Raw genomic sequence first — 19,020 nt, 5'->3', positions numbered from 1 at the left:
TGGTGAGGGGGTGATGGCCATTGAGAGAGAGGACTCCGGATGGATGTAAGCAAGAAGTCAAGAGTTTGGAGTTGAAATCAAAGCCAAAGTCATGGCTGAAGTAATTTTTTGTCAACAATTCTTCTACAATTATAGAGTCTCTAACAGTACTTGTCAACATTTCAACAGCCCTCTAACAGCTGACTCCTGATCTTTTATTCCTCTCTTGGAGAGTATATGCAGTAGGAGCCTCACTATCACACTCTCTTCTGCTGCTAAACTCTGCCCCATCCTGCCCCGGCTGCTCACCTTGCTGGGTGTTATTCCCGCTGCAGCGTATCCTCTTTATCTCCAAGATGTCATCTCAGCCCCTGTCTCAGTTCTGCTGAGCAGCTTCCAGCTGGTGTCTTTCTCTGCCTGACCTTCGCTGATCACATCGGGGTCACCATTAGAGGAGAATAATGGGACTCTGGCAACTCTGTAAGAGTCATAAATTGAAGACCTTTATTGCCAATACAAGCATATTTATATATCTTCCTAGCAACTGATCACACAAAACCAAAAAAGCTGGATTGGTTACACGCATTCTCCACATGTTGTCCATGCGCCTAAGACTAACATTTGATTGGTCATTACCCTCTGTCCATAATACACCAGACAACTCATTGGCTACAAGTTAGTGCTATCCTCAGCCTATTGGTTAATTAAATCTTACAAGCACAAACACAATGTTCTATACACTTTTAGCTCAAGGTAGAAAACTTTCCACTGTTTAAGAAACTGCCAGGTGTTTTTCTTTAACTGTCCCCTTGCATGTTTTCTTCAGACAAAGCTCAGCATCCTTATCTTGTTTTTCTGCATTCCTGTTTGCTGCTCCCAAGGCTTCTGGCCGACCAAGGTCAAGTTGTCCGCATCATTCACTAGCTGTACAGCACTCTCAGTTCTTCCCAGCCATCCTGCTACAAGGGGGGAAGGGGACATACAACCCTTCCAACCTTAAAAACCACCCTGCCATCTGGCTGGCACCCTCCCCGGGCCCTTCATCCCCAGCCACCCTTGCTGGGCAGGAGGAAGGGGAGATGCTCACTCAGAACAAGCTTGGGTGCTGCTTCACCTGCCCTACAAACCACTTGTGTTCCAGCTGTGAGACACCAACCTCTTATGCCTGCCACCCTGGATACCCCCACCCGTGGCACACCATCAAGACAGGACCTGTGTGCTACTTATGCCCTGTCTGCAAGTCATAAAACCAGGGGGTAGTGCACTGGGTGTGCCCCCACCAGCTCTACTCACTGCACCCATGAGCTGCACACAACACTCATGTGCCATATACATGACAACGCACTTGTACTGCACACATGAAATTCCCTGTGATTTACAACACACGGCGGCTGCACATCAGGATGCCTGACCCCTGTGTAACACCACAGCCTTGCCATAGAGACTGTGACACACTACCCCTTACAACCCCCTGCATGACCATCTGACCACCCCCATAAAACACCCCCTAAGCTGCACAAACATCAGCATGTGCTGCACACCTGTAACACCACACAGGTGCTTGCAGGCATGACACAGCAGTTGTGACACTGCAGATGGAAGATGTGCCATGCAGGACATAGTAATGTGTATGTTGGCACTTGCATGTGCTTATGACACAAACCACACCCCAGAATACAATTGCAAACATCTGCCCTTTGCACACACACCTAACCTACCTGCAGCACTCATGTGCCCCCCGTACACCGTAACTCACACGTCTGCTACCACATGTAGCCCCCACTTGTCACTTATCATACATCCTTCCATCCCCTTACTGTGCAAGGAAGAAGCTGTTCCATAAGGTCTTGCAGCGTAACTACAGTTGGGTTTTAAGACATGTTTACTATCATATTATTGGACCCTTTCTCCACATCAGATACCTCACTACTTTAACAACATGCCTACCCCTTGTACAGACGCTCTCAGTCTGTCCCCTGGCAGCAGCCCACCGCCCGTTCCCAAGCCCCACTGTACATCAGGGGACGCTTTCACAGTTCAGGTTTCCCAGCTCACTGAGGGGGGTGACAGGAAGCAAAAGCAAAGCACAGCCCCCCCTCAGTAGAACAGCTGAGGGCCACATCCATCCAGCTCTACACAGCTGTAGTCATTTCTGCCGCACACCACCTTTACCTGCACATCACCATACTAGCTAAAATATTTGCCTTTGACCATCTTGGTCTTTTACCTTTCCCAACACACGTATCCCCATGCCCCTCAGCAATACCAGCATGCTCTCAAGTATCCCCCAAGGCATTGCTCTAAAGATACAGTTGGATAGCACAGCACTAGGAGCCTGGGGAAGTTCAAGTGACCCTCCTTTTCCCCCACTTATTTAGCAACAGGGGTTAACTTCAATGACCATAAAGCACCTGGTCTGTTTCACTTTGTGTTTGAAGAAAATAACCACAAATCAACAAAAGCCGTAAGCTTTTATACCTTAGCATTATAGTAAATTCAGACTGCAGAAAGGAGGGTTGCTGAAGTCCCAGCTCTGTGGTCAAAGCTTAAGTGTATTTGCCAAGTGTGAGTCTCTTTCCCCAAATAAAACATTTCATCCAAGCAAGCTGGTTATCAACACCCCCTCTCTCCCCTTTCAGGAGAACCACATACACACTCCACCACCCTCAGCTACCCACACCTCCCCAGAAGCAAGTCCAAGGTAGCCCCAAGCAGCTCCGCCTGTGCTCATGCTGTGGCACAGCAGCTGCTCAGCCGTGAGTCAATCAGCTTGCTTCTGCATAACCCAAACCCCCAGCACAGCCCGAGTGTCTCAGCTGTGAGTGTGCCTTAGGACTGCTGCAGGACAGGTCTCCTGGCTGCTAAGCAGAGCTTTGATTCTGAATCTGTCTCCCCATACAACATCCTCCTGCTCCCTGTGGGCACAATCAAGCATAGCAGGCAGATGCTCTATACTCCCAGCTTTCTCATCTTAACCTCTTCTGGTGGCGATAACAAACCAAGCCTGGAGCAAGAGCCATATTAAAGCACCAGGATTGCTGTGGTGGAAGCATGCCCTTTAAAGAAAACCCAAAAGGTGTAAGCTACTGCATGTTCTGCGTCAGGGTGCAGGCCTGAGCACTGCCAAGCTGGGGCTGAGACGAGGACCTGCTCTGTCCTTGCAATCAAGCCCTGCACAAAGCCAGGCACCCCCCGAGCTGCCTCCCAGGCAGGGCTGCACAACTCCACTGGAGCCCTCCAAGTTTAAGAGCAGTAAGTCCGTATGCTCCCCGCTGCACTCAGCAAGTTTCTGCCTCCAGCATCCCTGATGGAGACCCCCATTATAAAAAAATTCATGAAGCCATTACATTTTGTCTATCTAGACTGAATTTCAGGTGCAATACTTAGAGTTTGAAGAGAAGGTACACACATGCCAGCCATGGTGCTTGCCAGTTAATGCTTACACAACTTAAGGGAGCACTACCATAAAATATGAATCAAGTCCATCACACCCAGCCTGGTCCATAAAGCTTGCGGTAATGACACAGCTTCCACATGAGCTACCACGTTATCTATGTTATTAGGATCATTCATCAGGTTACTTATTGTCCCATACAGGTGAATGCCCCCTTGGTTTGGGATTTTTATAAGGTATTTATTCACCAAATCAGACAGATGAGTGCACTCTCCTTCCCTCTGGAGTCCTTCAGCTTCTGTGAGCTGCTCTGTCCACCACGAGTTGCGTGCTCACACCTTGAGGCCACCAGCAATACGTGCCTGTGAAGCTCAGTGGGGGAAAATGACTTTACCTGCAGTTTGTGAAACCTGGACACACTGAACAACTCCAAATTGCCACGTAAAGAACACAGAGCTTCAGTGCGTGAGACTACTTCCAACTATACCCCTCTGAAGCACTGTTGCCAATTTAATGAGTATTAGCAGTAGAGTGGTACAACATAGTTTCTCCTAAGCCATGCTGGAGGGGAAATGCACTTTGTTCTCTCTGAAAAAAAGGCTTTCAATTACACATCCAGCTCCTGTTTTAGAAGAGATTTTTCTATCACTGAGAAAAAAATGCTATTGCTGGTAGGGGTAAGTGGGACCTGCCCGCCCACCTTGCCGGTAAAGGGTCACACAACATGTGACAGTAACACAACACGCACCTTCCCATCTTCAACCTCTGCAACCCACCGGCCAGCCCAGGAAGCCTCACAGGTGTGTGCCGGAACACTCAGCTAGCAGCCAGGGAAACCTAAACCAGTTACAATCACATCAAACAGCAAGTTCTGCCTTACATAAAGATGCACAGGTAAGACATTAGTACAACCATCACACCTGTCAAAGCCATGAGCTCTTGGCACCCTTATTCTCTTCTTCCAAGGCAGAAGCATAGTCAGATTATACCACGGGCACCGAGACCAAGAATTTTTCTTCCAGATTCATTACATTACTCTGCTGCACAGAGCTCACGCAAGCGGTGCTCCTATTCAAACATGTACAGTGATCAAAGTACAGCTGAATTCATCCAAGAGAGTTTGCTAACCCAGTGGTTTTCTAGCGTTCTCACCAGAAAAACTTTGATTTTTGTTCAGACTTTGCATTCTAGCAGAGATTAGGCATTGTTACAGTCCCAGCCTAGCACAGAATATTATAGATTAGCACCACATCAGTGCCATGATGTCAAAACATCTAGTGAGCAACCACCACCATCATTTGGACTTCTGTGAAGTAGAGAGGTTTGACTATTGCCTCTAACCTTGAGTTCAGTGTATCTTAACAGCAAGTTTCCGTGTTACACTAATATATCCTAACAAGTGTATGCTAAGGTGTATGATATTTAATATTTAAACTTACACACAAGACCAGACTTGGAGAAACCGAACAGAAGCATCTTCAGAGGTCATCTAGTTCTTCCCACCGTAATTCTGTAGATACATCTACGCTAGGCCCCAGAGATTTATGGGCACCCATAGCTGGCCAGCACGATCAGGTATATAATGTACTCTATAGAGCCCCTTGTGAAGTCTGTAGATAAAAGTAGTACTGGGCAATCTTACTTCTAGGGAGACCTGTTGTATTGTTTAAACTTACTCCTTTTCTTTGGCAGCTGTATTTCACCTTCCCTTTTCTCCTCTGATTGAGGCCAAACAGATAATTGCGTCCCTTGGGTGTTACGTTTTCTAGATTCAGTTGTGGCTTTAACTCCAGTGATCCAGAGGAAGGAGCAGTCTCCTCCATCTTAGCTTAACAGCCAGAAGAGTCAAGCAGCAAATCACCCTGGAGTCAGTAATTTTTACCTTGTGACCTAGGAGACATCATTCATATTGCAACTTGGATCATATTTCTGGAACAAGACATGAAATTTTAATTACTGGAAGCTGGACCTGTGGAAAACATTCCTGTTTAATCTGTTTATCAGTGACTCCCAACAAGGGCTTTATGCAAGTGCCTTTATGCAACAGCCATGTTAGCCTGATCAAGCCCAAACTGACAGCTCTCTAGAGCTGACTTACTTGTGAGCGTCTTTCGGGAGAAGGATGGGCATCATCCAACACAGCCTAAGGTGCAGGCAGTAAACAAGTACACTTTTGAGTACTTAGTAGGTTAGTATTTAGTTGTGCTTTTTGTAGAAACGAGAAGGCTTTCCTGCTGCTTAACATGTTTCTGATGTTTTAATCAGTTGCATATTTGTCACAATACAGTCCGGCTGTATTGCTCTGATCAGCTAGATTAGCACAGGTTTATTCTCATTTCTATCTGGCACACAATCATTTCTCCCCAACCTCAAAAATGGCAAGGGCAAAAAGGCAATGACCCATCGGCCCCATTACCATGTCAGTCATCCTCAAACAACGAGGCTTACATGCCAATTACACCACACACATACAGCCTGCTGCTGGAGTTTAAACACACACCTTCGTTTCACAGGAGTTTTGACAGTCACTTCACAAGTACCATTTACTTAGGCCCACTGCCCAAGAGCACTTTTAGTCCGGCACTCCACACAGGATGGTTACAGCTAATAAAGGTAATTTTTCTAACCTAGGAATAGCCTTGGACCAGCTGTCTTTACTAAAAGAAAAGCCAGAAAGACTTGTTTTGCCCTCTTCCTTCTCTGGCATGTAGATACACAGTATGTTCTGGAGACTTTGAATATTTGAAACAAGAGATAGTCATTTGTCTTTATGGGCTGCATCAAATGGTGGATTTAGAACAGTTGGGAGTACACAAAGCAAGGGTAGGAATGAGGAAACTTGGTTCGCTTCCTTGGTAACAAAAATCTACAGCACAGCAGGAGAACAGAGCATGATAATTAGGGAATTACAGCTGTTAGTCACAGAAAATATGCTGCAGTCGCAGGTCAGGGACCCGAGGTTGCAGCACAGGAAGGAAAACTGTAATTTAGAGTCTGTGAGGAACTCGCTTCAAGCATCAGACTTCTTGCTACTTATAGCATCTCTACACCTGTTTTCCAGGGCAGAAATCAAACAGACAAGAACACAGATCAGCAGCAAGCACTGAGGAAAGAGAGTTTCTCTCAAGAGTCAGGACAATAACTACTTTCATAAGCACCATGTTTAATAAGAAATGGATATCCCATCAGCTCTTGTTCATTGTCCCTCCTTCTCTCTGTTGGCAACCCTCTTTCTAAGCAGAACAACCAGAAGTGTGAACTTTAAGATGAGTGATAGGCCAACACTTGATCCACTGTGTTACTCTGGGAGATAGCAGCTCCCTTAGGAAGCACCGGTTGTTACAAGGGATGTCTAATGTGAGTCCCACTGAACTGGGGCTTGGCAACCTCCTGTGTATTAAGGCCTTGCATTAGTCTCCTGCAAGTGGTAGCTGTTCCTGAAGGGAACTGAAGGATACAAATGGGAAATACGTGCCTCAAACTGAAGACAATACCCTTTTATTCTCCTAGCCTTCACTTTACAAAAAAGGCAAACTCCAATCAAAGGGACAAGAACAAACCCAACAGAAGACACCTGCAATAACTTCATTAAAACTACTCCGATCAGTTTGCCCAAATGCCATTTAAAATGAGAGGACCCGTTGGTATAGTTTACGACCAAGACACTCAGCCAACACCTTCTGTGAAATGCTCTGCCACCTCCTCTTCTTCCAGCAGGAGCTGGTCCCAGCCCAGAGGCCAGGGTGTAATAAAGCGACAGCACACCAAAAGCCTTCACTGACTTCACCCGACCCCAAAGCTGGGCGGGAGGCTGTCATGACCGCACGCCTTCAGAGGTGGATTTTTATCTGGACAGAGGCTTCACAGCACTTTCCTCGTCATACTCTAAATGAAGTTGTTTACAAGCCATACCCAAAGCAGCCTGAAAACCGGACTCCCATTTGTTGAGAAAGAGGCACTTTTCTAGACCTTGAAGGGTGTTTTAATATTCTTTCAGTGAATTAAGCACATTCATAGAAGATAAACACATTTGCGCTGCACTAATATGCATGACTATTGGAAGAGCTAATCCATTAAACTCGTGTGCTTTCCTGTAACCTTTGATCCAGCTAAATCCTCCATACGAGATCCTCATTGCCATGCCACAAGAGAGGAGAACTTTTATTTGTTTACTTCTCCAAATCTCTTCCACTCTTTGTTCCACATTGGTCATGTTTGGGTTTTTTTAGATAATCTTTCCTTACTAAAATTTTTGTGCATGGAAAAGCACCTTTCTTCTGTGTCCTTAAATCAAGTTGCTTCAGAGACAGAGAGCTGACTCTTACAGGTGAGAACTGTAGCATAAGGGAATTTGAGGGGAACCTAAACTCACCAAGGAACAGAGGAAACAGGCACCACACCCTGAGGCTGATCAAGAGCTGACAGCCTCTTCAGACTTGCACCTGTACAGTCTGATCACACAGCTCAGATTCAAAAACCAACACCAGGAAACCTCAGGCCACGAGGCTCAAAGCTCTCCACAGCACATAACCTGTTCATTCAAGTGTTAATAGACAAGACTTCCAGCACATGCTTGCTGTACCAGCTAGCAGCTTTGCATCACATGTAAGCCAAACTCATTCTTTCCATGGAAGAGCAGCTATTAATAACTTCCTATCACCCAGCCTGCTGACCAATAGCCAGGCCTCCCCAGTTCTCCTTGAAGGCTGGCAGCATGCCATGCAGATCAACTAATTCAAACTATTCTGCGCAGGAAGGTATTTCAGTGTCCTAGACCCTCAGACTGCCCTAAGCCAGCCTGTTTCAAGGTGATATCACATGAATTCACTCGCTGCTCGGTTGTGCAGGGTGTCACAGGAAGAGCTCAGAGGTGAGCAAACCCCCGGGCTCTGGGGTTAAAACCCACCCCTCGGTTCTCTCCCAGCTGTCTGGATGTCATTTTTTGCTGACCTTGTCCCCAGAGCTCACAAGCGGCAAGCGCTTACCCTCAACCAAAGAGGTAAAATACTTTTATTCTTCTTGGTGAGTTGCCCAACTCAGGGTTATGTGTCAGCCAGATGGTTCACTCACTTGGGGGCTGGGGAAGTCATGCCAAATGCTTGATGGAGCCTTCCTTCCTGCTCTGCTTCTGGTTATTAGCAGACTGGCAAAGGGAAGTTGGCTCCCAATCTCTACTCAGAAGACAACCTGTTTTCTCCACTTTATTGAGATACAGCACCTCAAAGATGAGGCATTGCTGCCATTTGGGATAGCATTTCTTTACACTAAGAACAAATAGTAGCCAAGATGCACCTCAGTCTTGTAGCCTTTTCACCAGAGCCACTTAACCATAATAATGTGATATTTATTTTTAAAACCTTCCAGAGTAAGACTGTAATTTGCATTTACAAGTCCCATGCAGTGACTTGCCCAAGATGTACCTACACCCAATAGTTTTCTTGCTGGTACTTGTGCAGTCATTTCTGAGGGAGACAAGGATTCGCCAGGTCTTGGTCCAATGCAGCCAACACATCTCAGTGAAGCTTCAAGTCCATCCTGATAGTGCCAAGTGCTTGATGCCATTTTTAGCCAGCAGAATAACTAAGTATTTAAGGACAGATCCTTCCCCAGATAGACAAGAGCAGCCAATCAGCAGCTGTTTCTCTGGAAAGATTTTGCCAACACTACAAATGCTCCATATGGAAGCAGAAAGATGCTAGTTCTGAGCAATAAATGCATGCCAGATGACACTGCCACTAAATATACCTGGTGACTGTTAGCACAATTGTTTTGCTTCCAGTCTGGTTCTCCTCTTTGGTGTGGGCAGCAAGGGCATCTTAAATGAAACAGCCCCAAGATGAATTTAGTTTAATCACTGAGTGTGAAGGGGGGGCAGGGAAGAAGGAAGGAGAACCAATATTAAGTGTGGAAACTAATACAAAAAGCTGCTGGGATATTAATAGTGTGCTGAACTAATAAGATGCAGTCAAAGCTATGAAGTTTCTGTAACACCACAGCAGCTGCTACTGTGAAGTAAGCGACTAGAGTGGAGCTGTGTATTTACAGCCGTTGTCTGAAAGCCTCGGCATGTAATTCCACTCAAAATCCCCACCAACACAAATACATTAAAAGCAGACTCAAAAAGCTCCTGTAAACCCGCTAAGCACAATAGCTAAAGTTTCCACAAGAAATAATTCACAGCATTACAGCCCATCTATATGAAAATAGCTAAGAGCCTTGCTGGACCGAACATGGAGCAGAAGCTCTTGCAGAGAGCAGGCAATCTGTACCACCACAAATAACTTTCAGCCCTCTTGATGGCTTAAAAAGCCTCGTGGGACAGGAACCTTTAACAGAGAGAAGCCTGCCCCATAGAAGTTATGCTAGACAGTGGCTGTTTGAAAACCTTAGAACCACATCGACTTTTTTTTTTTACATGTACCTACAGGCAAAGTTGTCTCACCTCTTAATAGATAAACAAAGGCATCTGTTTCCTTCTAAGAGTTTGTTTCTGAAGACAAGAAGCCCCTTTAGCCAAGCTCAGCCTCGCTTCAGCTGCCTCAAGAACCGGGAAACCAGCAATGGCTGAACCATTCAGGATACACCAACCACACGGAAAAGGGATATCAAGACCCAACTTCACAACTCTGAAGGGAGAAATTAAATTTTTCTTTGGAAGCATTATCTCCACACTGTTTCAGGCAGAGAGAACGGCCATAGGAGGCCAAGGATACAGGCCCTGCACAGGCTGCTGATCTACCCGCAAGCAATGCCACTAAGTCTGAAGGGTTGGTGCTGTAAGCAATCCCTCAGAGGCAGGTCTGCCCTAGAACTTTTGTTTCAGAAAAAGCAGGGGTTTTCAGCCTAAACACTGGCTGCTGAGCATTTGCACGCCTGCTGCACAACTCCTGCTCTTCCCCAGAGACCCACTGCAGTTACAAGGTGAGAGTGGAGTAACTTGGCCCCACTGCCCAGCAAGCCCATGTTAGACCCAGCCAAAATCTCTTGGTGCTTCATATTCTCCCATCTGCTTGAAAGACCTGAATGACATTCGAGACACCAAGGTCTTGGAGAAAGCAGCAGTGCAAAGGTTGTTTTGGACACAGCCCTTGCAGACAGCTCCAGGCTGACTACTCAGATGCTTTAGGCTCATGAGCCTTTGTGAAGTAACCAGGACACACACCTCCTTCTGCCAGCAGATCACAAGGTGGACCCAAGCGCAGAGAACAAACCCAGGCAAGAAACATCCCCAAAGAGCTAAGGCAAAGCTCACAGCACCCACTACACAGGGTGGGAACTCCCTGTGCTGGCAGATGGCAGCAACATGCTCACTAACAGCTCTGTTGTGCCTTCTGAGCCAAAAAGCCACCTGTGGGCTTTTACACATCACCACCTTGCAAAAGGCTGAAGAAGCCTACATGATTGAGAGAGCTTCACAAAGCACAAGAACCCTGGGACGGGGGAGAAAACTCACACCATCCAAGCGGCAGCTGCCATGCTAGGAAGAGCTGCAACCAGCACAGCAGAATAAGTACTGCTGCTGCCCAGAAACACTACAGTTCTGGGTACGGTCCAGGATTCCATTATGGTATGAGTAGACAAGCACATAATATGACTTTATTATGGATTTGAGAGTAGATGAACATGGTCTTTGTACAAGGAGACTGCAGTCAAACTAACAGGATCGCCATGATCACCCTGGGTGTCTCAAGATAACCAGTAGTCCTGAAGTTACCTTGCCATGGCTAACCATTCTAGTGAAAGCTCTCTGAAGGCTGTGCTGAGCAGCAGCCTAATGTTAGATGGCAAGACATTAAGAGAGTAATAAACACTATTTTGTTAGGGAAGCTTTAGAGAAGAGTTACAGTTTTGAAAACTCATTTTAAACTTCCATCACTGGCAGGGAAGGGGATAAATCAGGTTACTTAACCACTGTTATGCCAATTATCAAATGGAACAGACAAGTGACTTGAAGAGAACATTGCCATTCATAGCAAATTTCCACTATGCTTTCCATTAGGTGTGTCCAATTACTTCCAGTACAAATTAGCCAGACAGTTGAAAGCAGGTTTGCAGAAAATTAGTTTAACACTATTAAAGTGGAAAAAAGAAAACAAGGAAAGATTCATTGCCCATTCAATAGTCACAAAAGTCTAAAGCTACTTTGGAGATCTCAGATCTTGCAAAATCTTTCAGGCTTCCCAGGTGTTTCACTGACAAGATGCAGGACTCCAAGACAGCACTTGATATTAAGTTTGTGCAACAGTTCTAGGAATAAACCCCAAGATTTTACTAGGGTCAGCTCTAGTAGTGCTCATTTCGAAGTGCACTTTCAGGCTGTTGAGCAACTACAGATGCAGGCAGATGGCTCATAACACTATTCTACCAACTTACTCATACAAAGTGTTGCTAATAGAGCCACGCAAGTAATATTACAAATCCTCTCCCCAGTCCTCCTGGGTTCAGTGACCATTCATGCTGCAAACTAACAGGTTGTTTCAGCACCTTCAGTTAGGCCAGAAGGCAAGTAGAGAAAAACCCAGGAGTGATACCATGCAACTCCACCACCGGTAGTGTTGGCTGTAGTCTTCTCTGACAGTTTAAGGCAATCCTGTAGACTCTCCAAGTTTCTTCTAGAAAAACTTATGGTTTTCTATTGTACTGACATGCAGAAAGAGGGCTTCATCCTATTTGCAATACCCAGCTCCAACAAAAGCAGAGAGTACATCTCATTTACAATAGAAGACTTCAAAAGCAGAACACAGCAAAATCTCGTTGGAAGTTAAGGCATCTGCCTTAACTACTTCATATACAGAGAAAGTGCCAAGGCCTATTCACTTTATCTCTACTTCAAAAGAGAGGTAGGGAGAGGTGTAAGCACTAACCTGAGGACAGAAAGCTTTGAAGAGCCTGGCCCTTGCAGTAACCCCATGACAGCTCCTCCATGGGTCCCCTGAGGCTGAAGAGCACTCCCACCCGAGCCCAGAGCCAGCTTACCCCAGCCTTTCCTCCCCCCATCAACCAGAAAGGGCCAACCCCCACGGAGGCAGCTCTTGCGAGTGCTTAACAGAACTATACACAACATCAGAACAGCAGCTCTGCATTGTAGGCAGCCAGCCATATTGCTGTCAGGTAAGCAGCAAGTTTCTCAGTGGCAGTTTATCCAACCTACCAAACACTAAGGGTGGTTTGTGCTCCAAATGTGATCTTTAGCTGCCTGAGCACCATGCATCTGAAGACTATTCTCTAGAAGCAGACTAACTGGGCCCTATTCTTTCACTGTCAGAAAAAGAGGAAGGGATCTACATGGAGGTCAAATAAAAGCCCAAAGCACACCTATGCCTATTTTCCCTACTGCCTACATCTTCTCCTTACTGAGGGGGATTAAGTGTGGAAAAAGCTTGATCATCTGGAACCATCTTGTGATCCTACCCTTGGCCTTTCTACAGATGGGTGGAAACAGACCGGGCGCACAGCAGTGCAGGGTAAGCCATGCACACATGACTGAGATAGGAAGAGACACTAATAAAACCTCCAGGGCTTTCTCAGACCATTCTGTCACTCAGTATAAGAATCAGAGGAAACAACTTTGCCTTACCCAAGCTGGGCATGGAAAATAATCAAGCTCCAACATTAAACGGAGTACACACTTGCTCAAGAACAAGTTCGTAGTCCAGAAATAGGCTGGGTGTTTTCTATATCAGCACCCAGTTTCACCCAGAAAATATTAGCAAGATTAAGACAACCATCATGTTTTACTGCAACCAAGGTAAGAGTTTGAGGAGAATTTCACCACGGTACTCCTTTGTTCAAGACAGCGTTTCAACCAAGAGGCAAACCCAAGTTTTTCATGGCAGAAAGCTTATTTTTCAAAGCAACGTCTGTTGTCAGTTATAACAGCCACATGAATACCACCAGCCTGTACTACAACATTCTCATAATACAGAGTTAAAGGTTTAATATCTAGACAATGGGATACGGTAGTCCGTGACATTATCAGAAACATGAGCGAGTAGGATGCCTGCACTAAACTTCGGTTAAAACCCTTTCCAGTGATACGAGCCTGACTCTGCGGGAGCCAGGAGAGCACACAAAGGTTCCACACACACACACACGTTCATGGAAACGCCTGCCACCGCACACAGCGCCAGGAACCAGGTGCTGCTCCAGCAGATAAAGGGGGCCTCAGCCGTTCCACGGAAGAGCATTTCTGTTGCTACTCTGCAACTGTCAGCAAGCCCCACGGTGGAAAGCATCGTGCTCACACCTACTCAGCAAGGGCAGTGGATGTTAAAATCCTTTCTCACAAGGGCTGCTACAACGCATCCTCACCACCCATGCAGCTTTGTAGCCTAATTCAAGTTCAGACATATAGTTCTGGGTTATAAATGTTCATTCTACTAATCAAATCATCATGCCTTTGATATTATATGCCTTCACCCACAGGCATATCTCAGCATGGACCAAACCTGAAAGCTTTTCCCATCCTGTGTCTGGACCAGTCACTACTTAATCATCAGAATCCAATTAGAGAAGGTCTTAAATCTAATCAGGAAAAACAGGTAATGAATTTATACCCTATATATGATAAATTGAAGATGTAAGGCCATTAACTAAAATAGGTGTTGAAAGCACAAGTTAAAGGAAACAATGTTCATAAGGAAACAGGCAGAATGAGCAGGCAGGAGAAACAGTGACAAGTAGATCAGATGTCATACTAGCAGATGTATTTGCAATATTGGTACTTTACCTACAAACACTAAAATCAGAAATTTTCCCACTCCGAGAGGTGAGAGACCAGAAGCATTTACATTTACTTACATCTAATCACAAAAGTATCAATTAGAGTTGGACTAGATGATCATTGTAAGTGCCTTCCAACTGAAATACTCTAATCCTCTTTCACCATGATGATCTCCAGACAAGGAAGCCCTGGCCAGTGCTACAGAACTGCACAACAGTACAGGGCAATTTTTCCCTTCTCCAGCTTCCTGGTTTTGAAACCAGCAGGAGACTTCCAAGCTGCCAGGAGAGCCCCAGTCTAGTAAACAGTTATTTTATTGCCTTAAGTCCTGCATAGCGTGAAAGCTGCATGACAGAGTTGTACATGGAAAAAAAAGTCTTAGGAATAACAGATTTGAGCATTAAAATTACAGTTCACACAAACATCAGCTAAGAGACAAAGGTGACATTCAGATGACATTTACTATTGACTGTCCTAGATCTGGGTCTCTTGACCCAACTTGGTGACAAGCAAGAGCAGCCATCAGGCTCTAGGAAAAACTACAGAGAACAGGTTCGGTGTTCTCTGCGCAACTGGAGGTCAATACCCAGTGCTGTAAGAGTCTCAAACTGGAAGTACTTGGAAACTTGTGGGATTTTTTTTATTCCAGATATATGCACCAGAAATAGAGTTCCAGTAAAGATGAGAATATACAAATACAGTAAAGACACCTAGGTCGCTATACAGCAAGCTAACCACGATGGGACCCTAAAGGCTCTCATTAGAGAGACCAGCAGTTCAGTGTCAATCTAACCCTTGGTCTCACCATCCCTAGATAACCAGGATCTGTGAATGACTTCATATTCCTCTAATTTTAGAAGTCTCTTCCTGACTTCCTTTCTGTACTTTTGATTCCTGTAGCATCTTTTACTCATTAGTCTAAAGATGAACCAGAGAAAACAGTGAACTTACATGCCCTAAAAAAAAAAAATTCCTACTGAAAAGCAAGCAGCAAGTTATCAGAACCAAGTTGAACGCAAGTGAGAAAACAAAAGGACTCTGCCTTTCACTACAAAGGTGGCCACACAGTCAGGTCTTGCATACAGACCTCCTTTCCATGTTGCTGGGATATGATGTCAAAGAGACGCAGTCGCAAGGCAGATGTGATGAGCACAAAAGCTTCATCCCCCTTTCCTGTGTACCAGGTGGCTGCAGGCCTGGGGATCCTCCCTGGATTGCTGGGGTTACTCGCAGGTCTCACCCAGAGCCTGCTATTGCCCCCAGTCATTTTGCTCAGAATGCTTCGATGTTTTCACCATTTCCTTGGGGCTGACTGTGACTAGCTATCCACTGTACTGCCTCAAGCCTGCAATGGAAGGAGGATGGCAGGGCTAAGAAAATGGTTTGCACAAGAGCTCAGTACCCCTGTTTCTGAGCAAGCACCCAGAATGGGGCAATTGGTTGGCCACTGGCAGCAGAGGCAGCAAACGTGCTTGTTGCACAAGCAGGTGACCGTAGAGTGAGGAAAGGGGCAGACTCTCTCAAGTCCACAGCTCCTTCTAGTTATGCAGGGTTCATCCATCAAGAATTTACCACTTGCTCCCTCTCCACATTTTTGCCAGTGAGGGAGAAGCAAGGAGACAGAGGGGCTGCTCATTTGGTATTTTTGCTCACTGCTTCCATGGTGCAGTGATATCCTAAACAACACCAACCAGGCTCTACCAATTTTTGGAAGTCTTAACTCAAGAGACCTCGCAACACCCCCATGCGGTTAAGAAAAGGATATTGGCTCATGCCACCCACCACTGAAACAGACACCCCGAGGCTGGAACGAAGCAGCTGTATGACACCATGCAGCAACACTTCACAGCATTTTAGGGTAGAAAGCAATTAACCTTTGGCTGAATCCCCTTAGCTCCAAGCTACAGAAAGAGTGTTTGTTCTGTTTTCTTCTCTAACCCCCACCTCCCCCAAGTCTGCACAGCTCTGGTGTTCTCATTAGCTCACTGCCCAGGCTGCTTTCTGGACCCTGAAACGGATAACAACAGTTGTCATCAAATTAATGGGCTGTTTATCCAGATATTAATTTTGTTTTTTCTTGCTTTTTGCTCCAAAGTAGTGGCAGCTGATTCAGATAAGACGGAGGTGAGGCTGCAGCGCATTGTGTGTCTGTTCAAACAGCAAACACGCTGGAGCCGAGATCTACTTGATATCTCGGATGTACTTTAAAGCAAGTTCAGGGAGTTCGGACAAGGTTCTCTTTACAGGTCTGATAAAAGCAACTACTTTATCTGAGAGAAGATGTATTTCTGCTCACCACTGTTTCTTTCTAGGTCTGCAAATCTAGTACTATTTTCTCTACTTACAGAGAACTTTCATCTTCAGGTCCTGCCCTAAGACAGAGCTTCCCAGGATCCAAGTCTGACAGCTACATTGGGAGAGCCTGGGAATTCCAGAGTCAGACATCCCTTAGATTTTAAGCCCTGAATGAACACCTTATGTAGCACAGTCAACGAGCGAATTATTTCAAAAATCAGCAGGCAGATAAATGAAGATTTAGGAATATAACCTGGGACTGACTCATCAAGCAGGATTCCCCCACTTCACCCTGAGCACGTATTTCCAACTTCATCTGCCTCATAGGCAGACAACGGCTTAATCTCAAAGACTACCATCAATTTAAGACAGGTCTGGTGAGCCCTGTTCTTGAAGGACCATTATCTCCATCATCTAGGCTCACTCTAATCAACTCCCATGTCACACCAGCATGGCCACCTTTGTGTACCCAGCGCAGCTCTCTGCTTCTACAGAGGTAAAGACTAGTTTTGTGTTGTCCTAAAACAGGCAAACTCTCCGTAGTTGCAGGAAAGCCCTGAATTTAAGTCAGACTAGTTCCCAGTCAACATTAATGAGATGCATTAAACGACCTTAGGAGTTACATTACATAAACAGTACATTGTTAGCTTTATCTTTCTACATGCTACTTATAAGCTTATTCCTATTAGTCTTCCACACTCTTCTGTAAAACATGTTCATAAACAGATATGGTTTGTAAATGCATCACTTCATGCAGTTAAAGAAACTACCGACACCTTCATTTTGGTGTATGCTTCTAACATGAAGTTTTCCCGGAACACGCTCTGTAACAAATCATCTGAAATCAGAAGCTGTGGCTGCAGTCACCTGCAGGAGCACTGGGCAAGCAGAGCCAGACCAGCAACAGTTTACGAACTGGGGTGGGGAGGGCACAGAGTACAAAGTCAGCCTGACCGAGGCAGCATATTTGGTGCTTCGGAAGGCACCCTCAGGAACTGTCTCTCCAGTAACTTTCAGGCATCACTAAGACCTGCCTGGTCATAGGACCAGCAGATGGACGCCCTCTAAAAGTTGGTGAGAAGAGCGAGCCCGCTGCAGATCCTCTGTCCCAGGCCAAAAAGCTATTTTGCTACCCGCTTTGCTTCTATCACCTGAATGATGTGAGGCCTTTCACCAGCCCTTCCCAAATTCGGGTTCTCAGCTATGAAGTGAGCCAGATTAGAAATGGAAAGTTACCTGGGTTTAACTCTGCCTCTTGAGTTGGCTTCGGGTAGTTACTCACGTGAGCCTCTCAGTCCCAAAATGTGGTCCGAGGCGGTGAGTGTCCCTGGGCCATACCGTGCCTGGCCACTGCACCTCCTCTTGGGCTACCAACCTCCACGGGCTGTGCCGGCACGGCAGCATGTGCGGTGCCCGGCCAGGGCAGCCGCAGTGCCACTGAACAGCGGGCAGCGCCCTTCCCAGGTGCTGTGAGAGTTGTCTTGAGCATATTGTGACACCTTCCAACTCCTGTTGTGGGTCTGGTGTCATATTCAAACATGACTGTTACGTTCATCTTTTCCAATACCCAAAGGCCCTTTTGCCTTAGTTATCTACAGAAAAGGCTGCTGTAAATGCTCCTTCCGGAGGCAAAGATCAAGTCAGAACACAAAATTACGAGTCAAAACAAAGCCGTGCTTTCCTTTAAGTCGGCCACACTGGATTGATGCAGGCAGGAAGAAAGCGCCTGCGTTAGCAGATATCCTGCTAGTGGGCTTAAAGGAGAAGGAATCCATGAAACCTTCAGGCATTCCAGCAGGCTGGGTACCCAGGATCACTTTCACAGTTTAGGAAACAGTTTCATCTCAACCCCCACAAATTGACCTTGGCAGAACATAGAAAGTTTGCACGTAACAGCCATGTTTGTGCTATGTGTAATCCAGTACTCCAAGTTAATGCTCCATTTCGTTGGTGGAACAAAACATCTTGTTATCACGTGGCTAAGACATCAGAGAAAAAAAAGAATTAAACCACATTAAAGTTTTGAGAATTTCTTAAGTCCATTTAACAAGATCCTTCTACCCATAGAATTTCATCGTTTTGTTCACCTTCAACTCTTTCCCACATGATTTTCAGTTTTACACATTAGCACATTTTCCCAATACACCAGAAAAGTACATATGCTCAGGCTGAAACAACAATATATGCTGGACAGTTAAATGGGGGAGTATCTTCTTCAGAAATAACCAAACATGGATCTTTTGATTACTCACAGCTCAGTGAAAGAGGAGAGGATAAGTGACTACATTTACAGACAACATATGTAGCCTTACATAAATATCTTCTGCTTTCCATTTTGTCAGGCTTATTGCATCAGAGCTAGTCTCAATGAACTCTGCCCTTCAGGTTAGAGACCCACTGTGCACCTGAACACAACGTAAGACTATTGCCTGCTGCTGGCCAGCAAGGGAACAATCAGCACACTGGACAGCCAGGAGTAGAAAGTATTGCTCACATACCTGCTATCTTATCCAGTCCGCTAGGTTAAAAATTATAGTATTGCATTCAGGGGTTTGTAGCCAAGTTGCATTTCTGGGGTTTATTTCTTTTGTTTTAGAACTTTACTAGTTACAGCAACTCTCCAAAAGAA

General features: G+C 45.6%; 1 long non-coding RNA gene across 2 annotated transcripts in view; it reads right to left on the bottom strand.

Moving 5' to 3' along the window:
• LOC122152594 overlaps positions 1–19,020 on the bottom strand; it is a 65,156-nt gene that overhangs the window by 11,542 nt on the left and 34,594 nt on the right. For both annotated transcript variants that reach the window (XR_006164670.1, XR_006164669.1), the window contains one exon: positions 289–457. This is a non-coding gene — a long non-coding RNA (uncharacterized LOC122152594). The remainder of the gene's footprint in view (positions 1–288; positions 458–19,020) is intronic.

The sequence above is a fragment of the Tyto alba genome, unplaced genomic scaffold (genome assembly GCF_018691265.1).
Source record: "Tyto alba isolate M040663 unplaced genomic scaffold, T.alba_DEE_v4.0 Super-Scaffold_8, whole genome shotgun sequence".
Taxonomy (NCBI): domain Eukaryota; kingdom Metazoa; phylum Chordata; class Aves; order Strigiformes; family Tytonidae; genus Tyto; species Tyto alba.
The sequence above is the reverse complement of the archived record's forward strand: the minus strand, read 5'-3'. Positions and strand labels throughout refer to the sequence as shown.